General features: G+C 45.3%; 1 protein-coding gene across 2 annotated transcripts in view; it reads right to left on the bottom strand.

Annotated features, from left to right (window-relative positions):
* DYRK1A (dual specificity tyrosine phosphorylation regulated kinase 1A) overlaps window positions 1–8,729 on the bottom strand; it is a 2,602,610-nt gene that overhangs the window by 2,387,285 nt on the left and 206,596 nt on the right. The gene's annotated exons all lie outside the window — the stretch shown is intronic.

Raw genomic sequence — 8,729 nt, 5'->3', positions numbered from 1 at the left:
GTACACACACAAACACACACACAAACACACACACAAACACACACACAAACACACACACACACACACACACACACACACACAAACACACACACACACACACACACACACACACTTACTTTACAATTAAACAGACAAAGTCACTGCTGCCGACTGGCATGTGGTCAAAAGTTTTCAAATGGGCAGAATCCCAACTCAAAATACATAGAGCACCATTAAGAAATATCGTCCAATCTAATGTTTATTAAAATTATAAACAGAGGACCAAGTAGCAGCTTCAAGGATGGATTGGAGTCCAAACCCCTGAAAAAGGCACCCAAAGAGGCATATGACCTTGTAGAATGTGCCTTTACAGAAGGAAGACATCTCCCATGAAAGGGATAACAAAAAGAAATTGCCTTAAAAGGAAAACCACACCAACAGACTCAAAAAAAGATATTTATTTCATCACTGTTTGGCGTTTCCTAAGCCACGGTGGTGCAGCGGTAGTGTTGTTGCCTCACAGCAAGAGGTTCTCCCGTTCGATTCTCGGCTGGAGTGCGGGAGTGCCTTCTGTGTAGAGTCTGCATGTCCTCCCTGTGGTTGGGTGGCATTCGAAAGACATGCTTAAGTGGGCGTGCCTTCGTTGAAGGTTGGACATCAAGCTGGCACCTCGGCGTTTGTAAAAAATCTACTGCCAATCATTAGCGGACCTGAGTTCCGCTGTGGCGACCCCTAACTGGGAAAAGCCGAAAGAAAACTGTTTGGTGTTTCCTACATTTTAACACCATTCTGGAATGATTTACAGGTTAAATATTTTTATAAGTAATTTCTGAGCCTGACCACATGGGGAAGTCTTTCATCTTGAAGTGATCCCGATTTAGTCTGTCTCTAGGTATCCCATAATGCAGTACCTGTCAGGCAAGCAAAAACTGAGTGTAATTATACTCAATGCTAGAAGTCTAAATCTCAAAATGCACTCACTCGAGGCACTCCTTAAAATGGAGAACACCGATATCTGTGCAGTGACTGAGACCTGGTTCAAGGCTCCAGAGAGCACCCCTGCACTACCAGGCTATAACTCATACTACACTTTCCGGCCATGTAACCTGGACCGGAACACCAAAGGCGGAGGTGTGTCCATATTCATTAAGGATATCCACACCTCCAGGCTAGTTGCTCAGCATAATGCAGCCGAGGTTATCCAAGTGCAACTAACTCTGGGCAAAACTTCAATCCAAATTGTAGCTTGCTACAGATCACCCACCATGCCCCAGGATTCCCACTCCTCTTTTCTTGATGTACTGGAAAATATTAGGGTTCAACCAAACACCCTAATAATGGGCGATTTCAACTACCCTACCATTAACTGGTAAAACTACTCGTGTACCAACTCCTTCGCTCAATGCTTTCTGGAATTCATAAACTCCAATGCCCTGGATCAACTTATCCACACCCCCACCAGGGGCAACAATATCCTAGATCTAGTCATTACCAACATGAGTGACTGGTGTTCCACACCTGAAGTCAACGCCTCACTGGTCCGATCCAACCATAAGCTAAATTACCCTAAATATCCACATCCTGCCCCCACCCCACCCCCCATTAAGGAAACCATGGTAAAAAATTTCTCCAAAGCCAACTTCATGCTTCTCAAGACAGAAGTGGTGAACTTCATGACACCCATGCAGATGGACAATACAGTTACGACTACGGAATCCTATACAATTGCACTTTATAAGCACTTACATGAGTGCATGGATCGTGCTATCCCAAACAGAACCAAGATGCTATCCTCCAAAAAAAGGAAGCCAATCTTGTGGTCCTCTGCCATAAACTGTACAACAGAAGGAAGAAACTGTTGCAAAAGAGAGAGTAAAATCCTATGAGTGAAGGAGCTCACTGGTCAGCCTCGGTAAAAAGCTGCGATCCCTGATAAAATCCTCCAAAGCTAGTTACGAAAACAAAATCGCCACTGATTCTAAAGACAACCACAAAGCATTCTATAGATATGTCAAGAATCTCAATGGCAACACTCAGATCTGCTCTGAGTTATAGCACAATGGCACTAAATATACAGACCCAACTGATGCTGCCAACATCCTGGCAGATAGGTTCAGTGCTAACTTTACCCCCCTCTCACCCCCTAAAGAGCCCATCTCTACACCGGAAGAATGCAAAGTTCCTGTAATCACGGCTGCACAGGTAAAAAACACACTCTTCAAAGACATGAACACAGCATCCATGGGACCAGACAAAGTACAGTTTTGTACCTACCATAAATGTAGATGTTCGAGGATCCACATTGCTGCAGTCATAACCTGTGGGGTAGTCCGCTGTCCTCGGTCGACCCAAATACCAAACAGTTAGGCTGGCATCGGTCATGGTCGCCCGGAGCTGACGTCAGTACGTAGTAGTACTTAAGCACATGACCGACGCCATAACCTCAGTCTTTCTTGCCCCAGATGTCAGAAGGCCTTAAAAAGGAAAGGCCAGAGCCAAAATAGTAGATACCCAACAACCACAAGTGAGAAAATAATAATTATCCCAAAGGAACAACCGCAATCCCAAACTATAGAGGGGAAGGAGGGAGGGAAAACAGGACTGCAGCAATGTGGATCCTCGAACATCTACATTTATGGTAGGTACAAAACTGTACTATGTTCTTCGTCTCACATTGCTGCAGTCATAACCTGTGGGTAGAATCCCAAAGCAAAGGAAAAGGGAGGCTGGCAAACTAAAAAGCATTAGGGGCTGCCAACATGCCCTGTAAAACTGCAGTGGCAAACCCAGCCCTAGACTTGGAATAAAGAGGGAGATGGTAATGCTTAGTAAAAGTGTGAAATGAACTCCAAGTAGCTGCCTCCAAAATATCCTTAGTAGCTACCCCCCTCAAAAAGGCAGTAGATGTGGCAGTAGCCCTAGTGGAATGAGGTCTGATCCCAGCAGGAACATTCTTCCCATGATGAGAATAACAAAAATCAATACAATGACCAATCCACTTGGAAATAGTTTGCTTTGAAACAGCTTTCCCTTGTGAACCCAGAGCAAAAGAAATAAATAACTGTTGAGTCTGCCTGAACTCTTTAGTTCTGCTCAAATAATAACGTAGCTGCCTGTGAATATCCAAAAAAATGCAAGACTTTTTCCCCCTTATTTTGGGGATCAGCATAAATAGTAGGCAAATGAATAGACTGGTTCAAGGCCACATTAGAAATCACTTTAGGCATAAAAGAAGGGTTAGTACGCAAAGACACCCTATCCTTATGGAATACCAGAAAAGGTTCAACTGCCATGAGTGCCTGCAATTCAGAGACCCTCCTAGCAGAGGTAATGGCCAACAAAAAAGCAGTTTTCCAAGACAAAAACTTCAGCTCAGACGTAGCTGCAGGTTCGAAAGGAGGTAAAGTAAGCTTTTCCAAGACAAAATTGAGATCTCAGGAAGGAGTAGGAGCTCTACGTGGGGGTCTTATATTTTTTGCCCCTCTAAGAAATTGCTTAAACAAAGGGTGAGAAAATAAAGGAGGGTCACAATCATAGTGAGCAGAAATGGCTGCAGCATGAACCTTCACAGAGGAAAATGACAAACCCTTGTCTAGTAATTCAGTAAGGTACTGTAGTGTAAAACTCAAATTAGGTACTGAGACATCAAAGCCCTTTGCTGTGCTCCAAAGAAAAAATCTCCTCCATTTATCAGCATAAACTTTTCTAGTACTGGGCCGCCTGGCTTCCAAAATGACATCTAAAACCTGTTGAGGAAGCCGAGACCCCACAGGCTCTAAAACAGAATACGCCAGGCTGTTAGATGCAGGGACTGCACCCTGACATTGAGCAAGTGATTGCTTGACTGGGACAACAAGTGAGGAATCTGTGGCAAAGGCCAAGGAGGCTCCTGAATTAAACTCCTCAGCAGAGGATACCAGTGCTGACGTGGCCAATCTGGTGCTATTAGAATCATGCAAGGCTTGTCCCGTCTGACTTTCAAGAGTACCTTGAAAAGGAGAGGCAGAGGAGGGAAAGCATAGACGTGAAGGTTGTTCCAACTGAAAGATAGAGCATCCACTTTCCAAGCTTTTGGGTGAAACATCTTTGTGCAAAATTTTGGTAGTTGGAAATTTAGTGGAGAAGCGAACAGATCTATGTCTGGAGTTCCCCAAGCCACTGTCAACTGTTGGAATACCTGAGGATCCAATTTCCACTCGTGGGGGTCCACAATTTGTCTGCTCAATACATCTGCTAGGGAGTTCTGTGCTCCTGGCAGAAACCGTGCTTGAAGAGTGATGTGCAAACTCAGAGCAGTCTCCCACAATATCATTGCTTGTCTGCAAAGAGGGTAAGAATGGGTTCCCCCCTGCTTGTTGATGTACCACATGACTGTGGTGTTGTCTGTTTGAATCAACACCTGTCCTGGTTGAAGTAGGTCCTTGAAGGCCATCAGGGAAAATTGGACTGCTAACATCTCCTTCATGTTGATATGCAAATGTTGTAGTCTGGGAGGCCACGTGTCTTGAATCCATTTCCCATTGAAGTGTGCTCCCCAAGCCAAGTCCGAGGCATCCGTCGTTATGATCTGACTCGCCTCTGGTCGGGTCACAGAGAGTCCCTTGTTTAGGTGACATTCCTGCGCCCACCACAAGAATTCCTTCTGGATGCAAGGTATTATCCGAATGACAGTGTCCAAACCGTGGCAGTGTTGAGTCCATACACTTTTGAGATACCATTGTAGCTTCCTCATATGCAGTTTGGCATTGGGATGTACTAGAATGCAAGATGCCATGAACCCCAAGGCTTGAAGGACTGTCCTTGCAGTCAGCCTGGACAGTACTGATAACTGCTGGAAGTATAGGAGAAGAGTTCTTTGTTTGTCCGGGGTCAGAAAAGCCATCTGAGAAGCTGTATTCAGTCTCACACCCAGAAAGCACATGTCCTGAGAGGGCACTAGACTGGACTTTATTTCGTTCACAGAATACCCTAGGCACCTTAAAACTGCCATTACATACTGTAGATGTTGAAGTAACTTGTCTTTGTCTTGAGCAAGAATCAGGCAATCGTCCAGATAAGGATAAATTTGTATTCCCTCTGTCTGAAGAAAGCTATTACAGGAGCCAGAACTTTTGTGAACACCCTGGGCGCAGTAGATAAACCAAAGGGCAATGCAGAGAACTGATAATGAGAAGTACCAGCCCGAAATCGCTGGAATCTCCTGCAGCTGGGCCTGATAGGAATGTGAAGATAGGCCTCTTTGAGATCCAGGGTTACCATCCAGTGATCTTTGCCTAGCATAGGCAGAAGTTGTTGTAATGTTAACATTTTGAACTTTGGAATGTCTAGGTAGGTATTGAGAATGGACAAATCCAGAATTGGCCTCCAAGTGTTTCCTTTCTTTGGCACTAGGAATAGACGGGAATAAAACCCTAGGCCTACTTCTAACGGGGGTACCACCTGGATTGCTCCCATCTGTAAAAGCAAAGAAATTTGCTCCTGAGCCTCCAGCCTTTGCTGAGGAGGCACATCCGGCATGCCTTTGAAAGGAGGAAAAGTGTGAAAATAAAACTTGTAACCTTGATTTATTATTTCCAACACCCATTTGTCCTGGGCGACCAAATGCCAGTTTTGTTTGAAAAGTGCCAACTTTCCTCCTAGAGGAGCTGCCAGAAAAGAAGGATCTGGCAGCTGAAGATACAGGTCATTGGGTCTGTTTACGAAAAGGCTGACCCCTGCCCTCACCAGAAGACTGTGCAGGAGAACTCCAAGTCCTAGGTCTGAAAGAGCCCTGAGCGTGAGCCCTGTCTCTACCACGTCTAGACCTGCCCCTAGACTGAAAATCCGAAGAAGGGTAGGACCATCCTCTAGCAGGCCAATTCCTGCTAAACTTAGGGGGCTGCACCTGCAAAAAATCCTTGACCGTCTGCATAGACTTAGCTTTATCTTCCATCTTTTTCAAAACTGACTCCACAGGAGAACCAAAAAGAACTTCAGATTGAAGAGGAGCATCCAAGATCCGAGCTTTAACATGCTCTGACAAATTTTGATCCTTAAGCCAGGCATGTCTACGAATAACTGAACCAGTAGCAGCCACCCTGGATGAAGCCTGAAGAGCATCGAAACCACACTGCAAAGAATGTTTTCCAACTTGATCTGAAGCATGAACCAACTCCTGCAATTCCTTACACTCTATACCCTCAGATAAAGCATCCACCTTAGATTTCAATTGGCCTAACAAAAAGTTCTGATACTTCAGCATATGAAACTGGCAATTTAAAGCCCTCATAGCTAACGTAGAAGAAGTGTACACTTTTTCCCCCACCTATCCAACGCTCTAGAATCTTTATCCAAAGGAACTGGATTCTTAACCACAGAAGCCCTGACACCCTTCGGCCCTTGAAGAATAGTTTCCGGGTCAGCTCTAGGACTCTTATACAAATATTTATGTGCTTCTGGAACTCTGTAATACCTGTCTGGCTTGACAGAGGCAGGGGGTAAAGAATCAGGATTAAGAGAAGCTTCAGAAAAAACATCCTGAACAACATCTAAGACAGGGGGAATAGCCAAAGGCCTATGTTGTGGCAAAAATAAAAATTCCCTAAGCCTTTTTCGAGAATCTGAAAAATCCTGACCTTCCCACTTGAAATGTTCCCTCATGGAATGTAAAGTTTCAGAAAAGGAAAAATCCTCTGGAGGAGAAGCAGAAGGACAGGAATCCTCTGCATCCGAATCTGAATAGGGAGGGAAATCCTTAATATCCTCAGCTGAGGACTCAGAGTAGTCCGAAGAATGCTCCATTCCCTCTAAATCTGTCTCCACCCTAGGCCTCTTCTCAGGGGGGGGGGCATAGAACCCCTGATCAAAGAAATCAAATCCTCTGCCATTTTCAACATATGTTTTTTAGGAACAGAAGCTGAAGAACTAGGGCTATGGCCAGTACCAGTAAGACCAGGTTTAGCCTTAGCATGGCCTTTAGCCACTGAGGTAGAAGGCCTAATAACCTTTTGAAAGGATGGAACTACCGATACCTGAGAAGCACCGTTGGCCTGGCCTAACTCCTGAGAGGCCAACTCCTGCAAAAGTAAAGGTTCCCCCTGGGATTCAGCCGAGACCTCGGCCGGATCCACAGATTCAACCGGAGGTTCCATAGAACCGGCGTCCGTAACGGACGACTCATCCGGTTTAGACCTTAAAGATTTATCTTTACGTTTTTTTAGCGGTAGCGGGCATCGAAGGATCCGACGGCATGTTATAGTTACACCGCTTACCGAAAACAAGCCTGGCACAGTCTAATCTTCGTTTAATGGTGCGCTTATTAAATCTAGCGCAAAAGCGACACCCGACTACATCGTGTTCAGGCCCCAAGCAAGGAATAGAGAGAGAATGATAGTCCCTATGAGGTATCTGTTTCCCACAAGAAATACAATTAACTTTTTCTGACATCCGGATTAACTGAGGCAAGAAAAGACAAAAATTTTTCCCAACGGGGTACTTAGCCCAACTTGGTCTTCGGTCTGAAACTCGATAATTGAAAATTTCAGAACGCCGAATGGCACTTGCAAACGCTGCTTCTGCTTCGGACCACGCGGCAAGAAAGACTGAGGTTATGGCGTCGGTCATGCGCTTAAGTACTACTACGTACTGATGTCCGCTCCGGGCGACCATGACCGACGCCAGCCTAACTCTTTGGTATTCGGGCCGACCGAGGACAGCGGACTACCCCACAGGTTATGACTGCAGCAATGTGAGACGAAGAACATCATCCCAGGCTGCGTTCTACACGAACTGGCACCCCACCTAAGTACCATGTTCAATTATAGCCTCACCTCAGGCTTTGTACCTGCTGAATGGCGCACAGCAACGGTTATCCCACTCCACAAGGGGGGAGCCACCGCCCCATTAGCCTGACGAGCCTGGTCTGCAAGGCCATGGAACATATAATCATGGAACTTACAAAGACATTGGTAATCTCCAAACTCTGGACCCCACCCAGTTCGGGTTTGTAAAAGCAGATCATGTCTCCTAAACCTGATAGACTTCTTTGAAGCAGTCACCAAAGCCGTAGACAAGTGTAAGGTGGTTCACACAGCCTATCTAGATCTTGTCAAGGCTTTCGACACCATCCCCATTCTGGAATTATAGATAAACTCACTAAACTAAGTATAAATCCTTATGTCACAAGATGGACTGCCAACTGGCTCACTGACAGAACCCACACTGTGAAAGTAGCAGACTCAAAATCCAACTTCAGACCAGTGACAAGTGGAGTACCACAGGGTTCAGTCCTGGGTCCTCTCCTGTTTGGTATCTACTTCTCTGAAGTACAGGCTAACACAGAAGGTCTTTGGTTAATGAAGTTCGCAGATGACTGCAAACTAGGAGCCATATCGAAACTCCTAGCGATGTGGACATGCTACAAAAGCGTCTCACTGAGACAAATTTCTGGTGTCAAAGCCATGGCCTCAAGCTCAATGCCACAAAGTGCATTGTCATCCCCTTTGGTAAAAACTCTGTACCCATGAACTACAACATAGGTGGTAGTATACTTAACACCGAAAGTGTGATAAGAGACCTTGGGACACAGGTGGACAGTAGTCTCTCCTTTGATAATCACATCGCCACAGTAGTCAGGAAATCCTTCTTCGTGGCGCACCTCATCACAAAAGGTTTCTCATCCAGAAAAAAAAGAGGTCATTGTTCCCCTCTACTCATCACTCATTAGACCCATTATAGAGTACAACGCCCCTTTTGGTATGTACCTCACAAGA

This window comes from Protopterus annectens, chromosome 5.part0 (genome assembly GCF_019279795.1).
Source record: "Protopterus annectens isolate FY-2018-M chromosome 5.part0, PAN1.0, whole genome shotgun sequence".
Classification (NCBI taxonomy): Eukaryota; Metazoa; Chordata; order Ceratodontiformes; family Protopteridae; genus Protopterus; species Protopterus annectens.
The sequence above is the reverse complement of the archived record's forward strand: the minus strand, read 5'-3'. Positions and strand labels throughout refer to the sequence as shown.